Below are 24,996 nucleotides of genomic sequence, written 5' to 3'. Positions count from 1 at the left end.
GATTCTGATGCAGTTATTCCATCTTTACGTATCTAGGAACTATTACAAAATTCCCTCCATGTTTGTATTATGTTGATATCACCAATGCCTAAGGCCCAGTATATATTAGCAATATCATTCTACCTATTATTATCTTACTCTATCTGCTAACCAAGCACATGGAATAAAAGGTATTACATGCTAAAATTATACCTTTAAAACTAGTAGTTTCAGTTTCTTTTTTTTTTTTTTTTTTCATGATAGTCACACACAGAGAGAGAGGCAGAGACACAGGCAGAGGGAGAAGCAGGCTCCATGCACCGGGAGCCCGACGTGGGATTCGATCCCGGTTCTCCAGGATCGCGCCCTAGGCCAAAGGCAGGCGCCAAACCACTGCGCCACCCAGGGATCCCTTTCAGTTTCTTTTTAATTATAAAAATAAACAATGCTTGTTGGAAAACTTGGAAAATATTTTTTTAAAGTATGAGGAATCCATAGATTCATTCAAATACCATTTGCTATTTTATTCTATTTCCTTTATGTTTAATTGTAAATAATCATGACATTACTGTTATATAATTCCTTATTGATTATTTGTTACCACTGAAACAGTGCCTGACACATAATGAAGAGCTTAATAAATATTTGTTGAATAACTATTTCTTTAGCATTTCAAAAATATTTTAAAATTTTTGGGAGAGACATATAAATAACCGAATAACATAGCATCATATATGTGTACTACCATTAATTTATAAATTACTTGATGAAAGTTTTCATCATTATGAAGACTTTTGATACATTTTGCCATATTGCTTTTTACAAAAGCAATGACATTCTGATTTTGAAAGTGATAATGAATGGCTAAAGTTTCCTAGGAGATAGCACAGATTTTATAACAAAATTAAACAAAGATGAGAGAGGAAGGTCAATGGGTAGCATGGGACTTATACAAACAAGATCAAAACTACACACCCAAATTTAATGGTCTACTTATCTGGAAATTTGGGGAAACAAAAGCCTTTTTTTTTTTTTTTCTCAAGAGGATAGGCAAAAGAATAAATTGCAGAAGAGAAAAGATGAGGTAATGAAATGGGTATGATTATAGCTCCCCAGACCTCTACAGACATCTAGCCAAAACGTGTCTAGGTCATAAGTAGAGATAGTTGAGAGAAAAGAAAGACCTACTCTAACAAGCTAATATCTCATAAGAATGCTTCTTATTAGAATGTACATTTGAACAAAAAGATGATTAGATAAAACCTACTGGTGACTCGGTTGATTCTCCTATGGTGGAATAGTGACAATTATAAAAACTTCAGAGTACATATCCTAAGGAGAATATTTGTTTAAAAGAAAACAATGGATAATCATCAATAGGAATGAAGGAAATATTTCTATGTGGTAAACTAGCAAAAAAGCAACCTGAAATATGCCTTGTGGATATGCAACACTGTTTTATTTATAAAGCTAGTTTTCAAGTCCAGGGGAGATACCTGGAGGTAAAGTATAGATCACTCAAGCAAAGAAAATCAGGAAAGTGTGAGCTTGAGTTAATGAAGACCTACAACTTTGAGTGCTTGTGGACTTAGGTGTTGAGGGACATGAGAAACCCTTGGGAATGATGAAGCCAGGTTATTTTGTGAAAATGACCCATACCTCCTGGAAAGGGTAATGAGAAAGAAAGGATTTTGTGCTTTGTACATTACCCTTATTATGGATCCTAAATAACAATAACAATACTAATGATGATAATTTGTTCTGAAAGAGGAAGAAGAAACTCTTTATCAGCTAATGGTTCATGTATTGTTCCTGGATTTCTTTAACCCCATGCTTTATTTTGAAGAATATGAATATAATGAAGATTCAGAAGAAATGTCTGAATAGCTTATATACAAAAACCAAAGCTGTAGCAATCATTCATCTGAATATGTCTAAATGAATTGTAAATTCACGCATATATGAATATTATTTAGAAAACATGGTAAATTGTGTAAAAATAAACTCAAAAAACCCCCAAATCACAAAATTTCCCTTACATAAGATTCTGATAAGCCAATTTAAAATCATGATAGAACCAAAGGATAAAAATTGGAGCCCCACTTAAATACCAGCTGTTTTTGTGAAAACGGAAAAGAGGTAATAATGGTTGCCTAAAACCCTTACGCCAGCAACATTCCATTCAGGGACACATCCTCTGCTCCAGCACATTAAGGAAAGAAACCTAGTCCATGGTGTAAAAAAAATGGAATTCTAGGCATTTTTCAACTTTTGATTGAGAATTCAGGAAAAAAAAAATCCCAACTTTTTTCTCCACCCCAAGGAAAACTAAAAATACTGCCAGGACATAAAATATACATAGTCCCATCTCCCTCTATGTCTCCCAGACACTAGCAAGTAAATCAATGAGTTAGCCTCTAAACAATCCACATGTCCATAGAGCTAACCCAGTGGTTGTAATACCTTATTTAATCTCATGTTTGTGCTTGTTCAATTGATTAAAAAAAATGCATATGGTTTCTATGGCTGTGCTGATGACCAAATTGAATCAACCACCCAGTTGAACAGATCAATTGTGCAGAGAGTAGCCATTAATACAGCTAGAAACACCATTTCAAATGAAAAATAGTCGTTCCAGAGGCTGTCTATGACTTCCGAGTTGGTCTATGACAGTATAACTTTCAGAGACTGGATTCTTAGAAGCATGGAATTGTAATTTGGGGAAATCATAAAGCTTTCATGTATATAGAAGTTACAGAGACTAATCATCTTTCTCAGGTTTTACACTCTTATTTGTGGAATGTAATTGACTAGGCTCTGTGCTTGGTTTGGATAGCAGAGTAGACAAACTGCCTGAAGCTGGTTTGGGGTAGCCAGAGGAATCCAGATTTGGGATCTGATATGCTGAGCTCCAAATGGACTCCTACAGATTTCTCAACTTCCCATTCAGTTTTTTCATCAATAAGATGAATACCATAATGCCTAGGTAGCCAATTATTTTGAGAATTATTTAAGCTAATATATATTTATAAGAATCCAGCACAGAATCTAGAATAGAGCAAGCACTCAACAAATATCTATTGGATAAATGATTCTAAGAAGAAATGAGAGAATGAATGAATGCAGTTGACATGTGACTTTCTTAAATTTGGGAAGAAGGAAAAAATAGTTATATAAAATCTGGCTACCATACTTCCTGTCCTTGTCATACCAATTAAGATGAACTATAAAACAGGGTTAAAAACGATGTCAAATGAAAGCAATATTAGGAGCTGTAACTGATGGAACAATAGCTACATGCCAAGCGTTTGCATATGTTATTGAATAATAATAGCGATAATGATTAATAATAACAAAGCTTATAACGCTGTGTGCCAACCACTATGGTAAACACTTCACATATGTTCACTCATCTATAATTTTGATGAAACTTATAAAATAGGTGCTATATTTACCTGCACATTTTGCATGAGGTTATTATCCCCATCCACACATGAAAACTGAAGTCAAATGATTCAGTGACTGTGGCCAAGACAGATACCTATGAGTATTTGACTTTATAGACTGCAGGTTCTATTGCATCTACTCTCTAGGGGGCTTTACCCTGTGGAACACTTTACAGAATACTGTAAAGCAGCTTGGAAACACCAGAGGATCATATTCAGGAACAAACCACAGGGATGCCCGCAGAGGTGCTGGAGCTCCAGGGCACCTCTACCATTGCAGACTCATTGAACCCTTCACTGTAAAGTTATTTATTGTATTTCTTTGGAGTAGTGGGAGCATAATAATGGTTTATGTAGGAAGATGCCTTGCCTTAATAGTCAAATATATTCAAGGAAAAAAACAAAAGAAAAAAAATACCAGCAAGGTTCTCTCCACAAAAGATACTCTCCAGCAAAGATGAGGCTGAATATGAAAAGGTCAAGTAGATTAGTTAATAGCACTGGGAAAAGCCTAAAACCAGGAAGCTGAGAAGGTAAAAGGATGTTCAGCAGATGGCAAGTCTTGGCAAGACAATGAGTATCAGTACTTAACCCCAGGATGCTGCATCTCAGCTTGTTGGAAGGAAGGAGATGGATAGTGCTCAGTTTGGGCCCCAGACTAGGTTACAAGCACTTTGTGGAATCACCCTACAGGTTAAGAGTATCCATCCTTTATATTGAGCAAAATACTTGGGATAATCCACAGGGGTAAACAGTCCTGTTTACATCAATAGTCATTTCCAAAACATTTACATTAACATTCTTTTTTTTCTTTTTTTTAATTTTTTTTACATTAACATTCTATTACTATGCATATGTTGTTCTACAGAAAGTGGAAATTAATTATTTGTTTGCAAAAGACTTTAAAACCAAGAGTAATTAAAATGTAAGAACTGAGGCTTGTCCCATTTGCAGCATCTGTCAAAATATTGAGCTACCCAATCAATGCTTTACGTCCTGGAGTTTTATTTAAGTATGATGTATCTAACTGAAAAATTCCTTCATGAGATAATAAGCTCTCTGTCTGAAATTATGAAATGCATTCCTAAGTACCCAACAGTAAATTTATCCTGTATCTAGTAATCACTTTACCAGTATCAAAATGTGCATTAAATGCCTGCCTTTAGTTTGCTAGTCATCCCTAAATAATTTAGTCTACTTGCCTTACTTGTTGTGAACTGATGCTTATTTATATTCATATTATTCACCTCCCTCGAAACTATTCAGCTTTCTTGTGCTGAGTCCTGTCAGTCCGAAAGGCAGTGTTCCTTCCTGGACGGAAGACTGTGCTGAGTGTCCTGCAGAATCAATCCCATCTCAAATCAGACTTCTGAGTCTCTGCAGGCATGACCCTACTGAATGCTTTGAAGCTTTTGTCTGCTGCTATCCCTATACCCAGCTGTTGGGAAAGTTTATCACAGCCACCTATAGCCTGCATAGGAATTACAAGTCTATGAGAGACTTCATTTATTCCCTCTTTCTCCACTTTACCCATTCACATCTCACCACCTCACCCTCTCTGGAAATCACCAGTTCTCCCATGGATAGAGATGGAGATAACATTCTGAAACATCACCTCTAACATTTACATTGTTCGTGTCTAGAGTCAGTGGAGGTTCATTTTCCATGCTTCCAAATCTTTCAATGTTTTAAATCAAGCAGATATGGAATGCCTGGGTGGCTCAGTGGTTGAGCCTCTGCCTTCTGCTCAGGGTGTGATCTGGGTCTGGGGGAGTCCCGCATCTGGCTTCCTGCAGGAAGCCTGCTTCTCCCTCTGCCTGTGTCTCTGCCTCTCTCTCTGTGTCTCTCATGAATAAATAAATATTAAAAAATAAATAAGTAAATAAATAAATAAATAAAGCAGTAAGGTTTTAATATGTAATCTTAATTTGAAAAACATACTTCTAATTTTAAAAAATGCATTAAAATGCATAAAGCTATGACTTTTAAGGTGACTTAAAATTTGGCAAAGTTTGGCAAAATATTAGCCTAGTAAGTATGATTATTTCAGAAATACTCTTTTAAATTTAATGACATCATCTAAATCACATAATGTACCACTTATATGATAATTTTTATCTCTTGAAACAATATCAAGATCCACACTGCCAATGTTTAAGTTATTTTGAATTTTATAATGCTGGAATATCATAAAGATAACTGAAAATAACAGTATTGAACTCTCTGTTAAAAATCTCTCTTAAAGCAAGACTGTCTTCAAACATACAGGGCATGGGCATGGCTAACTACAGTGTATGCTTTAAGGCCTGGCCTAGAAAATTCTAAGGCTATCTGCTATGATCTTCTGCAGTCTAGAAGCAGCTTGTTTCCTGTCCCATATGCCTCAATTTGAAGCACTGTAGATACTGAAGTGGTGATATGAGATGGACATAACAACATAGATTCTCATGTCCTTACAAAGGAATATGTGTCCTTATTTTATCTCAATATCTTTTGGATGCAGACTTTTCCTAGAGGGCTTTAATACTCATATCAGACCTGGGCTACCAGCCCAACCTGGCATCAGAACCCCACAGCTGCAACTTGCATAGGGTCTCTGTATCTTTGCTTTTGTAACATGTTCCCTGATTACTTACCAATAACTGAAATTATTAGTTATAAGAATATGGAGGGCATTGGTTAAAAGCCTGACTTCTGGGCAGCCCAGGTGGCTCAGCGGTTTAGCGCTGTCTTCAGCCCAGGGCCTGATCCTGGAGACCCGGGATCGAGTCCCATGTCAGGCTCCCTGCATGGACCCTGCTTCTCCCTCTGCCTGTGTCTCTGCTTCTCTCTGTGTGTCTCTCATGAATAAATAATTTTAAAAAAATCTTAAAAAAAAAAGGCCTGACTTATATATCAACACATTCCAAGGCTAACAAGTAGGCTCAGTAAACTCTAAGCAAGTGTTTTTGAATATTTGTTTATAGTCAGAGGCTCTTCTACAGAATAAATATGGAATAGTCTTCTTATTTTTCTTTTAACCTTTTCATCTTCTTTTAACTGAAATATAGTTGACATACCATGTTACATTAGTTTCAGGCATACAACTCTATGATTACACAACTCTATGCTGTTATGCTCACCACAAGTGTAGCTATTCCTAGTCATCATACACCGCTATTTCAGTAACATTGACTGTATCCCCAGTGCTGTTGCTTTTCTCCCCCGATTTATTCATTCTATGACTAGAAGCCTCCCACCCCTCTTATCCATTTTGCTAATCCTCCACCCCATCCCTCTGGCAACCATCAGTTTGTCCTCTATATGTATAGGTCTGATTCTGCTGTTTTTGTTTGTTCATTTATTTTGTCTTTCAGATTTCACATATAAGTGAAATCATATGGTATTTGTCTTTATCTGTCTGATTTATTTCACTTAGCATAATATCCTCTAGTTCCATCCATGTTGTCACAAATGGCCAGAGCTCTTTCTTTTTTATGGCTGAGAAATAATCCAGTGTGTGCGTGTGGGGGGGGGGGAGGGGTGAGATGAAGGGGTGAGTGTGTGTGTGTTCATGCCCCATCCTCTTTATCTATTCATTTATCTATTTTAATTTTTTAAGGAACCACCATATCAGTGGCTGCACCAATTTACATTCCCACCAACAGGTCATGAGGGTTCCCCCTTTCCCCACATCCTAACCAACACTTGCCATTTCTTGCCTTTTTTTTTTTTTTAAGTTTTATTTTAGCTATTCTGACAGATGTTAGGTGATATCTCACTGTGGTTTTGTTTTGCATTCTGATGATGATGAGTGATGTCGAGCATCTTTTTATGCCTCTACTTGCTGGAATATCCTTTTTGATAATCAAGTATAATCAATCCTCCCACTTTTGTTATCCTTACAGAGAAAAGTCATTTATATGTGGAACACTTTCCAGATCTTGGTTCTCAAGGATTTTACATTTAATTTTTGCAGATGAGAAGGAAATATGTAGATCTTCAGTTCTCTGTAGCTCAGGATGGGGAGTGTGTACTGTAGTAAGGCCTGGAATTGTCAGGGAGGTGAGTATGAACTAGCTCCCAAATGATGATTGAAAGTTTCAGTGGTTGAAAAAAGAGAGAAAATAGATCACCTGAGCATAAAAGGTAGAGATTATTATTATGTTTTTCAAGATAGTAAAGTTATCAAAGACTCAGAATAAGAAAGTATTGATAAAGAAGTCACAAAGTAGGTAGTAGGTAAGATGTAGGTAAGATGAGATCAACTAGATTGTGCAAAACCTTAAACCTAAGAGAAGAATTTGAATTTCATAGGAGTTAGGAAGTCACTGAAGATTTTGAAAACCAAAATGTTTTATTTATTCAAGCAGACACTCTCGATAGCCATGATTAGTTTGGAAGTTACCCTTTAAATGGAAAAGTGTTGTGTATGCATGTATGTGTATATGATTCTTAATATTCAATAGTGATAAATAGAGTGGAAGGAATCAGATTGAGATAAGGCCTTTGCCTCATAAACCCTTGGCTTCTCAAACTTAATATTTTCTTCTGAACTCTATGGGAAAAAAAATGTCACTTCCCAATATAAGTCATGTACATCAACCACAGCTAATGTAGAATTGGGAGCCAGAGCATTTCAAGGGCACTTGATATAATAGCTTCTTTTGCCTTAGTATGGTGACATTTTGGTAACATATAAAAATGTCAATGTGTGACAAATCCAAAGTTAAACCAAAATAGATGAAGAGTTTGAAGTTGTAAATCATTGGAGTCGATTTTAAGTTGACTCAGTTCAGTGTTTTGGTGTTTTATGTCACTCATCATATGATAAAGTGACGACTTATTCAAATTTTCTGATAAGTGCTGAGATTTTTCAAGTTTATGGAAAAGAATGAATGATATTTTAGCTCTCATCCTAGATAAACATGAGAATGAATTTAAAAGGAAATATTAAAAATACTACACCTTTCTGCTTCTTTTAAATAGGCAATTCACATAATTCACATTTTTAGTACCATTGTTTAAATATTGCTTTTTTTTCTGAATTCACTTGTAAAACAGTGTCTATATGTGTGTGTGAAAAGAAACATATGAAAATAGGAAGCTTTCTGCACAGCAAAGAACTAAAGTACTTACTATGTTTTGAGAGTTCACTATCTGCCTCACCTTGGTCTAAAAGTATCTCAAAGATCTCATTTATTTTCGCCATTATCATGGGTGCTACATTTTGTTTGTTTGTTTTCATTTTGGGGAGAGGTTGTTGTTGTTTTTGTTTGTTTATTTGTTATTGTTTTTGCCTTGCTTTCCCTGAATAGTTCTATGGGATATATGGGGTAGGGTGGGAGGGAATATTGTAATACCGGCAGGTGGAGCAATTTGACACTGTTGAACTGTGAGTGGTGATCCCCAAAATCAAGCAACATGACCTGAAAGCCTGCGTGCTTAGCCACACAGCCTCCCACAGTTTGACAGTATGCATCAGTGGTCTTTGAGAATCAATAAGCACTAGCAATGCAAAATAACAACAGGAACAGAATCTCCACAGCCTCAAAGGATGCTGCAAATAGTAATACATGCTATACTTTATAGAATATCCCTATTTCTTTTATTATAATAAAGAATAGTATTAATTTTAATTACATAGGGAATATATGAATGCACTCTTTTACTAAAAATTAAAATATCACAGATATGTAAAATTGCCCTTTACTACAGCTTTCATACACAGCCTCCTTCTCTAAGACATCGGTCTTATTAGCTTATTGTTGATCCTGTCAACCCTTTATAACACATTGACATTTATATTGTATGCACACACACAAAACATATAGTATTTAATTATATAAACTGTATCATCCAATATATATCATATTTTGCAGATACTTCTTTTATTCTACAATATATTTCTGTATCTATCAACATAAACACTACATAACATTCCAAAGTATAAATATATTAGTTTTGCAATTATGTTCTTAATAAATGTAGATTTTGGTTTTTTGCTTCAATAAAAATTCTCTTTCAGACCTTGCTGTATATATATGTGAATATTTTTCTAAGGAAGATGCCTCAAGAGCTTACTTGATTATGTGATATTCAAATTTTGTATTTTAATAGCAATTTCAAATTGCCATTCAATTTCCTTGTGCCAATTTATTCTCCATGGCATGTATACCAGTTTCAATTTCCTAAGTCTCCAGGACTGATTTCTAGTAATTTAGAAAATCATATTCAAAGCAGTAATAGAGGGTTTTTTAAATAAATTATTTGTAATTTGCCTGTTTCTGTTCATTGTTCATTTTTCTAGATGTTTAGTTGCCTTTTCTTTATTGTTTTGTGGTTCTTAATGCACTGATCACAAAATTTTATCTGATATAAATTTATTTTCTAGCTATATGGGTAAGGAGTTAACTTATTTTATTTGGATTTTTCTTAATCTTGACCTCAAATTTTGGATAATTAAATTACAAATAGTTCTTCAAAAAAGCAAGTATAGACTACAGACAAAACTGCTTTGAATAAAATCACTTAATAGAATCTTACTAAATTTAGTAAGAAATTAGTAAATTTATTTACTAATACATTTACTAAAAAAATGTATCAATCAAAGAATGTATGAAATTTGCATCTTTGAAAAGCTTGTTAGTGTCTTTGCTTTCAAATCGAAGGTATAACAGAGAGCAATGCCCATTAGCATTAGGGATAATTAGATCCTGAAAATTTTGCTGCTTAAAACTTGGCAAATGGGAATAGTATTAATTTCTAGTAAGGGATGTCTTGGTGTTGATTTCACTGAGTTTGGGCAACTAGAGTACAACCTAAAGGCAGCAGGTGCCCGGGCAGCCCAGGGCCGAACCCACAAGGCAGATAGGACAGTTGTAGAAGGGCATGCAGTAATGAGAGAAACAAATGTGGTCAAAGTCTGTGTAGGGAGAAACACACACACACACACACACACACACACACACACACACACAGGCATACACAAAGACCTGTACTTTAACAAGGGGTAGCAGTGCATTAATGAAAGTCTTTGCTGATCTAGCTCAGGAAAAGTAAGCTCAGATTCTATTTATAGACATTGCCTAAGCAACAAATTCCTTTAAAAAAAAGTTCACAGTTTCCTTATGAGATTATTAAAAATGATGCAACTGGAATAAACACAAAAGTCAACTTGATAAAGAACCTAGGAAGAATATGAGATGAGAAGACAAAGGTCCAGGGAACAGAGATTTAGTAACCTCAGATATAATACATGTATATATTTTTTAGAGAAAAGACTCAAGTTTGAGTCTTTTCTCTAAGTTTTCAATATGACTACAACTAAGTGACAAAGGTATCAAGACAAGATATTAATAAAACCCGGAGCCTCCTTTTCCAAGCAACCGGGTCAACTCTTTAAATAGATGATTCTAGCTCACCTAGATATGTGTAGGGACATGCAAGTCACCCCTACAAGAGTGGCCCACCTAACTCATATTCATTGTAACCATCTACTATGTATTGTTCCTTTTTAGCTTCTCTGGTCCTCTTCCCCCTCCCCATCTCAGATCCTGTTAACTCAGACCACTGAAAGATTTTTAGACAATTGGCATGAAAATTACTTTGATGGGTTTTTTTGCTGGAGTGTAGAGAGGGAACTAGAATGGGATGTCTGGAGAGAGATCTCTTGCTATCCCTGCACAGAGGGAAAGGCTTGCTTTCAACAATGGAAGCAGGGATAAAGCAGATGATACATGACATATTCAGAAAACCAGTTCATAGCAACTCTGGAAAGAAGAAAGAAATATGATAGTGAAGAAAAAATGTTAATTTTCTGAATTCTGTTAGTTGTGTCCATCTGGCTTTATTAAATGAGAACTCAGCACATATTAATGATACTGTCTAACTAAATAAGATAATAGCACCAATAGAATCAACATGCCACTTGCATGCAGGTATTGTGTTTGGATTTAACAGAAAGTATAAATAATTACTGCACAGCTTTGTGATTCAGTTTCAGTTTGTATCATATAGGGAATTTCAACATAACTTGAAAATAATTGTCCTGTGGGAACCCCTCTAGTAGATCTTGGGCTTTCTAAAGTGTTTTGGAGACTCTAAAAGTATTCTATCTATAAGACACCAGATATCTGGATAACCACAGAGCCTTTCATTCAAAAAAGTATTTTACAATACAGTTTACAATATATTAATAATGCAATTTCCCTCCCACTGGAAGAGACAGGTAAGATTGTTCTAGGCAGCGAGAGTGGAATGGAATTGGGGCAAAGGTTGGGTGTATATTATCAGAAAGTGGCTACATGAAATGGAAAAGACAGCAAATATCAAACTAACAGAGGTAAGGGCTGGGGGTCAAGCTGAAGCAGCATATCCAAATATGCTGTCAGAGCTGAGAAACCAATTTCTTTGTAGATCGTGGAAATGAGCTGAAAAAGGTAATAAATAGTTTACATGGTGTCTTCTCAGTCATTTCTCAAAATCATTCTATATTGGAATTCTAAATAAAAACAGTACCTTCTTATGATGGTTTTAGATCAGGATAAAGTGTAAATAAGCAAAATGCCTAAGATAATACCTAATGTAAGTATTCAATTGTGTCCTTTGGTACTGGAATTCTACAAGCGTATTGGCCACTAGAAAAAAAAAAAAAAAAGTAACAGCTTAGGCTATGAGTTTTGTTGTCAAAGCTACATCTCCCGTCTTGTTCCCTGGTAGGCTATACTACTGCAGTGTTTCATGATCTTAAGCTTAATGACTCTGTATACCTGCCTAGTTCTCAACTGTTTCTTTTCCTCCTGAAATCATATGAAACCCCAAGGCAGTGACATTGTAACTTGTTTCAGAGACACCAGACATTGGATCAGATATCTAAAGATAAAGGTTGTTGGTAATGTAGGGTAGCAGAGGAGCACACTGTGTCTTAATCTCTTGAAATGGAATTTCATGAGTTTTACTTTCCATGGAAATTCATAAAAAGTGTCGGTGGGGTTCATTAAGCAATTGTCTGCATGTCACTCAGCTCAGGCCTTCCAGAAATGAGATCTTGCAAACTGTCAATTAGAAGGAATTAACATCTGTCTTGAAGATGTTACTTCAGGCACATTTCACAAGACTTAGTAGCCATTTATTTACTTTGCTTTTATTACTGAACCAAGCTACTCACTCAGAAATACATAATTCTGTTCTCAGAGTAACACTTCCCATTATTCTACATTGTTTTCTATATTGCTATTAAATAGCAATTATTCATGCATAGTTAATACCTAATAAAATTCATACTTTACCTGTGTTTAACAATTTCTGTAGCATTGTTAATTTCATTTGAGTAAAAATGAGAATTCCTTTCACTTAGTTAATTCCCCTATATATTGCTATAGTAACTTTCTCATAGAATCACAGAATTATGGACATTTAAAATTAGAATGGACCTTAAAATTATTTAATACAGGACAGGATAATGATAACAAATTGGATCTTATTTTGTTCCAGATAGTATTAAATGCTCTACCTGCTTCACTTTATATTGTAGCACAGTGGCTTCTATGAGGAATTCTATTTCAGCAAGACTGGACCTTTGTGATGAAATGAACTCTTGGGATTATCTGCAGCATGCCAAAGTTGGAGAACCACTGCTCTTGGAAGTGGCAACAACTGCATCATCCTTCTGCATATTGAGAAAATTAAAGCTCATAGGTAGTAACTTTCTGGAGGTCCCGGGGCTTGTAAGCATAGTGAGTATCCAAACTTTCTTTGGCCGAGGCTGACAGGGAGGTACATTTTGCAGCTCTGCTCTGTGAGTCAGTCACCAAATTGGCAATGCAGATGAAGTAGTGATGGCTGTTTGGAAGACCTCATGGAGACAGAGGAAAGAGATCACACTGTGACCCACAGAAACTATGATGGCCAATTGCTGATGTCTGCCATGAACACAGGGGCAATCACCCATTCCTATTGCTTCAATTTAAAAAACAGCTCAAGAGCAGGCGTGTATTCCTTCAACAAGACTGCATGTTGGCTTTTGTGGTTGTTAGTGAGACTCCAAGCCTCAGGAATGTCTTGCATGCTCCTTAAGGACTGTTAAAGATAAAGACAAGTCCAGTGAATCAACAGCCAGAACACAAATTCCACTCCCTGCCCTGCAGTTAACTTGTGTGAACTTGGCCAAGATTGCTGGATTGCAGTTTTCTCATGACAAAACGGAGTTATTTGGACTCAGTCATCAAGAAAGCTTTCTTCCTTGTCTAACATGGCTAATGCTCCATAATTTGACAACAATGACTCTTTTAGTTCAGGGGTAATACTCTGACCCAAATCTTAATGTTTGATTATTTTCAGAAACATTTACCACCTAGTTGGTCTCTCAGATCATGCAGAAGCAAATGTCCAAAGGAACAGATTGCCAGGGCAGTTCATTTCACAGGCAACTCTATTTTGGGGAATGAGAAAGAAAGAGGCAACTATGTAAAGATTGTAAACGTAGTGAAATCAAATAATCTAAAATTACTTGCAAATTATATGGTATCTTTCAGATGTAATGGTTGGAAAAAAATAAGATAAAGAATCTGTGCAAAAAATGTAATGGTTGGTGATAGATTCGTGTGTGGAGACTGACCAGCCTATCTTGGTCCCGTGTTTATAGGATACATCTCTTTAAGTTCTTTTTTGTCCTTTCTTCTACTTCTCATCAAGTAAAATGCCATGAAATAGTTCTATTTATTTTTCCAGCCTTTACACAAATAGATGCCCAACCAAATAGGCTGATAAAAGTAGAAAGGAGAACAGAGGAAGCCTCACCACCATCCCCACGCCCTACTAGTCACCTTGTAAAGAGGTGTAGTCTTGATTCCATAAGATACTGGAATGTGAAAAGTTACTTAAACTCTTTAGGCCTCAGTTTTGTCATCTCTAAAACGAGTATAGCAGCAGAATAATATCTTATGGATTTTTATGAGGATTTTTTTTAAGATTTTATTTATTTATTCATGAGAGACACAGAAAGAGAAGCAGAGACTCAGGAAGAGGGAGGAGAAGCAGGCTCCATGCAAGGAGCCCCAGGTGAGACTTGATACTGGGAATCCGGGATCAGGCCCTGAGCCAAAGGCAGATGATCAACCGCGGAGCCACCCAGGTGTCCCTTTTATGAGGATTAAATAATATAATGGGCACATACAAAGTGGTTGACAAATGCTACGCAATTATCTTTAAATATGTGGTATCTGCAAGGCCAGAAACAGCATCTCAGAGAAGGACAAAGATTATAGCAATTGTAAGTGGTACAGCTAAGACAAAAGCTCATTCTTCCAGACTTCCGGTTCAGAAGTTACCAAACTCATGTATGTTTTACATGGTTCCTGGGGAACTCTTACCATGGGGGAAATGTCCAATGCATCATAGAACCAGAACACTTAGAGTTAAGAGTTGCCCTTTCTACCTTCACTGCTCCATTTCGGCAGAAGTGCTTACCCCTGGGGCACTTAAGACAGAAGACTGAAAGAGACTCATTACCTGGAGAATGGAAACTGTGTTTAAACGCTCCCATCTCTCAGTCCCTTGCATCTGGTTCCCTTTCTTCATTAAGCGAAGGTCAATCCAAAGAATCCTGGCCCCTAACCCCAAGCATTTGCATTATTCCCCAGCCTATCACATCCTTCCCATGTCCTTTGTCTAAATCCTATTTTCCAAGTTCATAGCCCAGGTCTCTGGATCTTGGCTTGCATTAGTATACAACCCACCCTCTTTCTAATCTCTAATCTTTCCTATTGGCTGTTACTCGGACCGTGTCTTGTTTTTGCAGATCGCATATTTTACATATCTCTGCCACCACCGATATCTGCTTCCCTAATGTTACTTCCCATTCTGTTAGGGGGAAAATAACCCTGCCCCCTCCAACCCAACTGCCACTGATCTTAAATCAGAGAAAGGGACTGAGCAAAGCACACAATTACTGAAAAGAAATGTCCTTAACAGTCATCATTTCTCAATGTGGCTATGGCTCCAATCCACAAAGGCAGCATTCTTTGATTACTATCATCAAAAGCCCATTACTCTAAAGAGGACAGTATACATTTTGAATGATGCTATTAAGGTGTTTCTGTGGCTGAAGTTGCTAAATAGTGAGTACTTTACTCCCGTCCAGTCATGCAGGGAGCATTGAAATATTTAAAATACGAGGCAATCAGGCACTGAACCTAATATTTACACTCTGAATCACTTAGCTGTATTTCATCAGCTCCCCTGGTCTTCTGAATTTTCATCAACAGAGCATACATCATGAAATCCTCCATGCGGGGGAAGGTCATAACAACACCTTCCAGTGACTTCCATGGTGATGACATTAAAATCTGAAGATACATTCATTTTCTGAGATATGCCGTTCTCTTGTGAAATGAGGATAGACCAAGGGTTCATCCTGAAGAAAATCAGACCAATCTTTTTTCTCTGCTCTTAAATCATGCAGAACTTGTCACCACCTTCTGTATTCACTTTGCATAATACTATTTTCCTTCCCTCTTGCACATTTCCCCTCCCTGCTACATCCACTGTATTCATATATTGATCGGGCAGGATAAGTGAACTCACATATATCTTAAAAAATCACGACTGTGTTCATTTTCTAAGTCCTTGGGTTTATACCTAGTGATAGATAATTTACCCCAGAAAGAAAGCTTCACTGAGCTTACCACTCAAAGGGCATAGGTAGAGGTGAAGCATAGGGAGACAGCAGGAGCTCCGTAGAAAATGGACTGGTGCAGAGAGGCTGAATTTGAGTTTCAGCTCTGCCACCTTGCAAAGGTGAGACTCGGGCAAACCTTTTAATCCATCAGAGCATTTGTTTTCTTATCTGTACATTTAAGGCTGTTGAGAAATAAAAGATAAAATTTGGTTATATATAGAAACACACCTAGAAATTGTCAGTATTACAGGTGCAATGCTAAACATTAAGCTTGTTTTTTTTTTTTTTTAAAGGTTTTCTTATTCATTTAGAGAGAGAAAAACATAGAGTGAAGAGAGGGGCAGAGGAGCAAAAAGAGAGAGAGAATCTCAAGCAGATTCCACACTGAGCTCAGGGCCTACAGTGGGGCTCAGTCTCACAACCCCCAGATCATGATTTGAGCCAAAAACAAGAGTCAGCCACTTAACTGACAGAGCCACCCAGGCACCTCTGCCTTATTTTAAATTACTGAGAGTAAGGTTTTATCATTCATTTGTGAGTTCTTTGGCTATAAACATTGGTTAATGGATATAATTTATTATTGATCTTAGCATTAGGAAGTGTTTGAAATTTGATTCTGTTCTCTCCCTGCTATATTTCTCTAAACAACACAGTACTGTCTTTAACTGTTATTTGTAAAAAATGGAGTAAGTAATACCTACTTCATAGGTATGAAATTAGCACTAAGTGAAACCCATGTATGAACATGAACAGTAAGTGTCTAGCACATAGTAGGGATATTTTGAAAAAAATCTATGTCTTATTTTTTTTCCTAAATTGCATTGGTTTTAGATGAATGTATTTCTATAGAAATAAAAACATTTTAAAGTATACTAGATCCGAAAAATACAGAATGAAAGGGAAAAGTAACAATTACAAGACAGTTGATTTTTATCTCTGGCTAGAACTAATACAAAATATACCATATTAACACAAGCACAGTAAAAATTCACACGAGTCCTTGGTATTTATATATTACCTGATTATTAACAATTACTTTGATCTTTGAGCTATATGGCTGACAGTCATCATAGACCAATTCTTTTTTGCTAAGATTTTATTTATTTAATCATGAGACACACACACACACAGAGACAGAGAAAGAGAGAGAGAGAGAAAGAGAGAGAGGGACAGAGACACAGGCAGAGGGAGAAGCAGACTCCAAGCGGGGAGCCCGACATGGGACTCCATCTCCGGTCTCCAGGATCACACCCTGGGCTGAAGGCGGTGCTAAACCGCTGAGCCATCCAGGCTGCCCTAATAGACCAATTCTTAAAGAATTTTATCCTTTTCTGTTTCTTAAGTCGTGGACTGAGGACATATATTATTATCTGCAAAATGTCAGGAAATGGGGCAGCAGTGTAGTATATTTGATTGGGTTAGATTTGAAATAATAAAAAGACATTTTAATTAGAGCTTAGGAAATATAGGTCTGACCTCTGAGTCAAAACCATGGTATCATAATTATGTGCTAAAAACTGTTAATATTGCAAAATTCTCAAGAAACATAGTTCTACAAAATACTAATTCTTTGTAATATTAATATGTTGTAAGAGTAAAATATCAATGGAAAATGTTGTTAAAAACAATTAGACCCTTTTGCTGCAAGAATACGGTGCCTTTGATATGCTGACAACACAATAATATAATTGAAATGACAGAAAAAACTCCATAATGTGCCTTGGTCTGCAACTGTGTGTTCAAGCTAAGTTACTGTTCTTTTCCCTTTGCTTACAAAATTCTACCTACCCTGGCTTTCCAGTCCCCCTCTACTCATGCTCAACATGCTCTACCTCAGAGCTTTGCACCTGCCATTTCCTCTTCTCCCCTATGTATCCATGTTTCCTTCCTTTATTTCATTCATGTGGCTGCTCAAATGGCACATCCTTTCAGATTCTTTGTTCTCTACAGAGAATGACATGGCATCCTTGGCTACTCTTTATCATTCCCCCTGTTCTTCCTTCCTCTCTTCCTTCTTCCCTCCCTGCCTGTCTTTCTTTTCCATTTCATTTTTTAAAAAATTTGGTAGCACTATATTAGACTATATATATGTTTGTTTGTTTTTTTCTTAATTATCTTATTCTCCAATCTGACCCATAAATGCAGGACTTTGTCTCTTTGGTTCATTGCTGAATCCCAAGCCCTACAACAGTAGTTGCTACATGGTAGATGTTCAATAAATCATTATTGAATTAATGCTCTGTTGGAAAAAATTAAAAAGTGTCATTAGCAAGCCCTATATGTTGAAGAATTTTCAAATTTAGGAAGCAAAATGAGCAATATATAGACAAATAGACCCAGGGAACAGCACAGCCTGAAATACAGGAAAGAGGAATCCTGGAAACTTCTTACCATCAGATAGAAGAAGTCAAGTCAAGAAGGTAAAGGAGCTGTACTCATAGAAGATAAACCTTCCTGCTTTTATCCACCTCCACCAGCCCTTGCTTATACAAAGGAGCTGCCTGCAAGTGCTTTTGCCCAAAAGTCAGGTCAGAGGGAAATTACTAACTCAGCTTCTGCCTCATGGTGGGAAGGACAGCAGGATAATCCTAACACCCAGAGGAAAAACTGCTATCACCTCTCAGCAGCGTGTGTCCTGGCTACTACCACCTCAGCAGGCAGATTTTTGCTTGTTAACACAGGCAGTTAAGCAGGAATTCGCCCAAACAGAATAATTAAAACTCACTAAGATTTGAAATTCAACCAACAATATGAAAGGAACCAAAATCAACAAAAAAGACATCGAGAAGCTGAGGAATTGATGCCTTCAAAGATACACAGGGAATATTGCGTCTAGTTTACAATATATCAGATGTAAAATCATGAGAATTTGGGAATGTGGTTCCAAAATTCAGATTTAAAAAATTTAACATACAGCATTCTAGCAGAATGGATACAATTGATAAGTCAGCTAGTGAGTTGGTACCTGAATCAAAATAGCTTTGTCAACAATGTAGCACAGACTGAGATGTGATGTCAGAGAGCAAATTTGGAAAGAATAAAGTCTAGAATATCATGTGAATACAGTCACAGGTAAGATTCAGATGGCCATATTTTTGTATTCAAGGAATTTAGCATTTAGTTGAAAAAAGGGGAATTGAAAAACACATGCAAAAAATACTTTTTGAGGAATATGAGAGCCTTGAAACCCCAAATAGTTATAAATGGCAATATCTTCTAAAATCCCAGGGACAGGGATCCCTGGGTGGCGCAGCGGTTTGGCGCCTGCCTTTGGCCCAGGGCGCGAACTGAGGACCTGGGATCGAATCCCACATCAGGCTCCCGGTGCATGGAGCCTGCTTCTCCCTCTGCCTGTGTCTCTGCCTCTCTCTCTCTCTGTGACTATCATAAATAAATAAAAATTTAAAAAAAATAAAATCCCAGGGACATATTAGTATGCCTGCTAGATCTGAGGAAGAAATGTCTTCATGGGCCTCAGTCTATTAGGTGTATTGTGAAGATATCATTAGTGTTTTGTAGAAAAAACTCTATTTCCATCACATGACCTCAAAGCATGTTTCATATCTGCTTATATTTTACAGTGGTCAGTGGAAATGAGTTGCAAACGAACACTGAATGCATATTTTTGAAATGGTAATATATTGATCAGAAAAAATGAATGAAAGAAACTGTAGCAGAGAAGAATGCAGGGGGGGAAAAAAAAACCACCGTCACAGGTAAGACTGTTTCATTTCAGGGAGACCGAAGGGCCACTCACCAGGAGAGGGATTTTTCTCTGCCCATGTCTTCTGTCAGGATGCAGACATAATTTGGTGATGTATTTGTCTCTTGATGTACCATCTTAAGAACAATTCTCCAAGGGAAATTTAACCTGCTGTGTCTGATCATCTTAACTCACTGGCAGAGGCTGTTCTCTGAGGACTTTAATGCCCACGAAGCTGACAGAACCTTTCCAATCAGTGAGCAGGGGCTCCTACTTGCTCTAGAAATCACACAATGACAACTTCAAAAGACCCGTGTTAAAGTAGAAATATTAGGTCTTAAGATATTTGAATGGTGCCTGAGCCAGAGTCACTGGTCTATTCCCTTCCTTACTTTACATTTTGTGCAGCTCTTATTCATTAAATATCCCTGAATACACCCAACAGCTCTTTAGGACATCAAATATCTGAATGGGAAAGATCATTAAAAAGTGATTTGTGTCTATGAAACCAGGAAATAATCCTGTGAAACAGAGAGAATCACATGGGGTGAAAAGTGTATACCCTCATTCATTTTGTAATTTGGGTTGTTAGAAAGACTTAATATTTCATGAAATGGTGTTTAAAAAAATAATCCGTGGACCTCATCGCCCTAAAATTCTCCTTCAAACATGGCTCAGTTTCTTTCTAGATAGTGTGGTGTCAGTGTGGAAGCTGTGAGAGAAGCCAGATCTGTAAGCAACCTATTTCTTGGGAACTTTCAAGCAGTTTAAGAAACAAAATTCTAAGAAATGTTGTTTTCCAACCATGGAAGAATTTTTTTTTTCTCCAAGTTGTCATAGACCATTAAGTTCCATCTTTTGTAAGGCATGGAGACAGCTAGGGGGCAGGGGCAGGACCCAGAGAAATAAACATCTTTTTCACAAGATCATGATTATTAATCTAAATGTAATTGGAAATAAATGGGGAATGTAAAGCTCAGTCTACCACATCTTGTGACAATAACGGGCAAGGAGGATTTTCTGATGCCTAAGGGTTGTTGGAAACACTAAACTTTGCTGGTAATCATATAGAGTAGGAGAATGGGATGGTAGTTTGGAGTTGTAGAATTCAATTAGAATTCTTTCTTCTGCTACTTATTACTTATTCAACCTAGGGTAATGTCAGGAGACTTTATTTCAGTTTAGGGTTATTGGGATAGTTTTCTAATAAGGTGTACATAAAATGCCTTGCACAATGAATAGTACATAAAAGTCACTGAAAGATGGCTAGCAACGTGAGAACAGTGTGCTAGAGAAGTGGCCGCATTTGTAATGATTGTGGTTTACTTTAATGGAATAAAAGATGACAATAGAAGCAGATAAAGTAATTGTCACTTCCTTCAATATCATTCTTAATCTGATCCCCACATATCTTTCTTGTCTTATCTCACAATGTTTTGCACATAAAATCTATCTCTTCCGTTTGTCTCCTTTGTCCCTAGAAATGTTCTCTATTTCCCAAAGAAAATATGGCTCAAATCGATCTACCGACTGAACAGCACCTGCTCTCTCTCTTCTGCTTTTGTTCAAGTCCTGCTCAAATGATGTCTTCTCATGAAGTCATCTGCTACATTTCTCAACAAAAGAGCTTTCTGGACACTCACTGCTTATCATACACCTAACACCTGGTGTGTTGTGATGCATATAGACCTTTAAATAGTCTTAGCAAGATTCCCAGCTTGTTTAGGATGTAAGCTAAGTTGTATTAGTTAAATCCCTAAAGTGACGTGTTTAGTGAGGAATGGTCATATTGTTTTTCTTTCAGTGATAAATAAATATAACAATTGGTCACTAGACTCTAAATTCTTGTCGATGACTTCTATGACAAGTAGGAAACTATTTTTCAGTACCAACAGTTCAGTTTTTCTTTCATTTTTAAAAAATATTTTATTTATTTACTCATGAGAGACATAGAGAGAGGGAGAAGCAGGCTCCCCATGGGGAGCCTGATGTGGGACTTGATACCATGACCGGGGGATCACACCCTGAGCCAAAGGCAGACATGCAACCACTGAGCCACCTAAGCCTCCTTTTTCTATCATTATTTCATGGAATCATGAATTCTTAAAAATTTCCTTCACAAGCATTCATTTATTAAGTCTGCCTGGAGTCATGCTAATTGTTATGAAACTGAAAAAGACCAACCTAGCTCATACCCTTGGGACATACAAAGCCACATTAACTATACATATAAACAGTCAGTTACACTACAGTGAGGTAAGTGTCCCAGTAGAGATGTACAAAACCAAAAGTAGCTCTTGGGCGGAACAGATGAGTAAGTAGAAAGAAAAACTAATAATTAGATGGATAGATAGTGAATGGAAGGAGAGAGACAGACAGACATTTTTTTAAAAAGCACTGTTGGGACTCCTGGGTGGCTGAGTGGCTGAGATTCTGCCTTCGGCTCAGGGCATGATCCTGGAGTCTTGGGATCGAGTTCCACATTGGGGTCCCCACAGGGAGTCTGCTTTTCCCTCACCATGTTTCTGCCTCTCTCGCAGTGTCTCTCGAATAAATAAGTAAAATCTTAAAAAAAAAAAAAAAAAAAGCATCGTCTAATATTTTTTTCACTCCTTCCTTCAGATATAGGTTTCCATCTGGAGCCATTGCTCTTCACTCTACAACTGTTTTCAGCAATTCTCACGGTGTATGTCTGACACAGATAAAACTCTCCACTCTTGAGGTGAAGTTATTTCACCTTCATTTTTTAAAAATCAAATTTGTGAAGTATAGTTGTACATACATTAAAAGGCCCCATAGTTTAATTGGGAGATTATATATACATATATATCATATAAGCAACCCAAAATAAAGATATAGAGGCAAAACTATTCCTTTGTACCCCAATTCCAGTCAAGCAGCTATGCCCCTGACAATCACTAATCTGCTTTCTAACTAGAGATTTAAATTATCATCAGAGTTTCAGAAAAATAGAATTGCGTGTATATGTTGGTGTCTATTTTCTTTTGTTTACTATAATGTTTCTGAGATTCATCAGTGCTGCTGGCATTAACAAAAATCCAGTGGATCCTGTATTTTTATAGCTGAGTCGTAGTCTATGATATGAATATCAATAGTTTGTTTCTCCATTTCCTTGTTGATGAATTTAGGTCCATTTTTTAGCAGTTTTGGAAAGAGCTTCTGTTTGTATGCAAGTCTTTGTGTGGATATGTTTTCAACTCCGTTTAGTATATACCTAACAGTGTAATTGCTGGGTTGTATAATAATTGAATACTACATTTTACTAGAAACTGTTAAACTAGTAGTTTCCAAAGATATTGTATTGGTTTACATTTCACACCACCCCCAGCAAAGCTGCCAAACATAGCTGTGATAAAGCCCTAAATAAAACTGGATCTACTTGTATTGACTGACTTATATAGACTGCACTTGAATATAGGTCATATTTTCTTGCTTCTTTGCATATTTTATAAATTTTGACAGCATTCCAGACATTGTATGATGCAATTGAATAGTGAAGAGTGAAATAAATACACTTAGCTGCAAAAAAGAACACTTTCTTTTTATAATAGTGTGCAAAGATGGGTCGGTTCTTAAATATTTTGAGGGCAGGATTAGGACTTGCTCTTCGGAAGATGTGGGATTTGAGCACTGGTGAATTTCTGAGATTTATTTATTTCTTAAAACCAAGTCATTAACTTTCTGAACTGTCGGAGATCTCTCTTTGCTTTTTAGCCTGGCTACCGGCTTCTGGGGTCACTGGACAGTTCTTTTTATTCTCCGGTCATACTCCTGGCTCTCTGAATCACAGGATATTTTGCTCCATATTACTGTCCTGCCTCTAAGTTCTAGCGGTCACTATCATGCACTTGAAGGACTTCTTGCTTCTGAAGGTGGTGCAGATTTTATCTTCTCCTGTTCCCTTCCCTCAGCATTTGGTGTCCTTCTCCCATCAGATGAAGGCCTGTGCCAAAGAGAAAGGAGTTGGCTATTGGATGTAGACTTATTTTACAGTGAGGACTCTTTAGAATGTCTCACTGTCTCTCTCTCTGATGTCATGATCTAGGCCTTATTAATTTTGTTATTTCCTCTATACCATCATGAGTGATGAGAAAGTGTACATATGTGGTACAGAATACCACATATGAATACAGCACGAAGTCATGAAATGAACACCTGATAGAATATAAACTGACCCTGTTTCTATCCAGCTCTGGCCTTGGTCAGCTCCACATAGTATAGTGAGCTGCTGTCCTGCAAAGAACACCAGACTCATCTTTTTCAGAAGGAATTTAACTCGCCTCAACAAATATGAAGAGAATGTCTTCTCTGAATCAGGGACCCGGGCTAAATGCTGGGAAACAAAGAAACAAAAAAGGAATCAGAATAGTCACTGATTTGAAGGAGGAGGGAATGACATAGAAGGCGTAGAACCATGGTACTACATCCTGAAGACTACATCCTGAAGCCCAGGAGAAGGACATCTTGCCATTTTCCCCAGCCTGAGTAAATCATAGAAGTCTTTCTGGGGGAATGTGGACTCTGTTAATTAAACTGTCCATGAGCGCTCACTTTGTAGTGTATGACCAGGACCCCACCTAGGCCCTACTGTGCCTGGGTCCCCATGTTAACTGTCTGCCTTGCAGTAGTGGTAACTGGTACAAATTTACTATTGTTTTAGTGTGCATCAAACTTGTTTTCCTTCTTTGGTTTTTTCCCAGCAGTCCTGATCTCTGTATATGAATCCCCATTTTGCATCAGAGAAAATGGAGATTCAGAGAGAGCACATAGCTGATAACTAGCATATCTGGAATCTGAAAGCTTATCTGCCTGATTGTCTCTGCAACAGCCTCATTTGCTGGCTTGGCCCCCTTACTCTTGCTATCTTTTCTAAGACTGGAATATCTAGAACACTAAACCTCCATCTTTGTTACATTTCTTCCTGAGAGCCACCTGGGTTCCTAGATCTATTGCTGCAGGTATTGCCTGCTGAGCATCCTTTTGCAAGAATTATCGAATTCCTGATTCTTAGGCCAGGGGGTTGAGCCAACTTGCCACTGATTGATCACCAATTTTAGTGTGACTCTCCGCAGATAAAGATCTTGAGTCCTAGAGAGGTATCCTTAAATATAAAATGAAGCTTTTGCACTAGATCACCAGGGAACATGTTGCAGTTTTTAAATAAGTGTATTATTATAATAACTTATAAT

This window comes from Canis aureus, chromosome 20 (assembly GCF_053574225.1).
Source record: "Canis aureus isolate CA01 chromosome 20, VMU_Caureus_v.1.0, whole genome shotgun sequence".
Classification (NCBI taxonomy): Eukaryota; Metazoa; Chordata; class Mammalia; order Carnivora; family Canidae; genus Canis; species Canis aureus.
Note: the sequence above shows the minus strand (reverse complement) of the source record.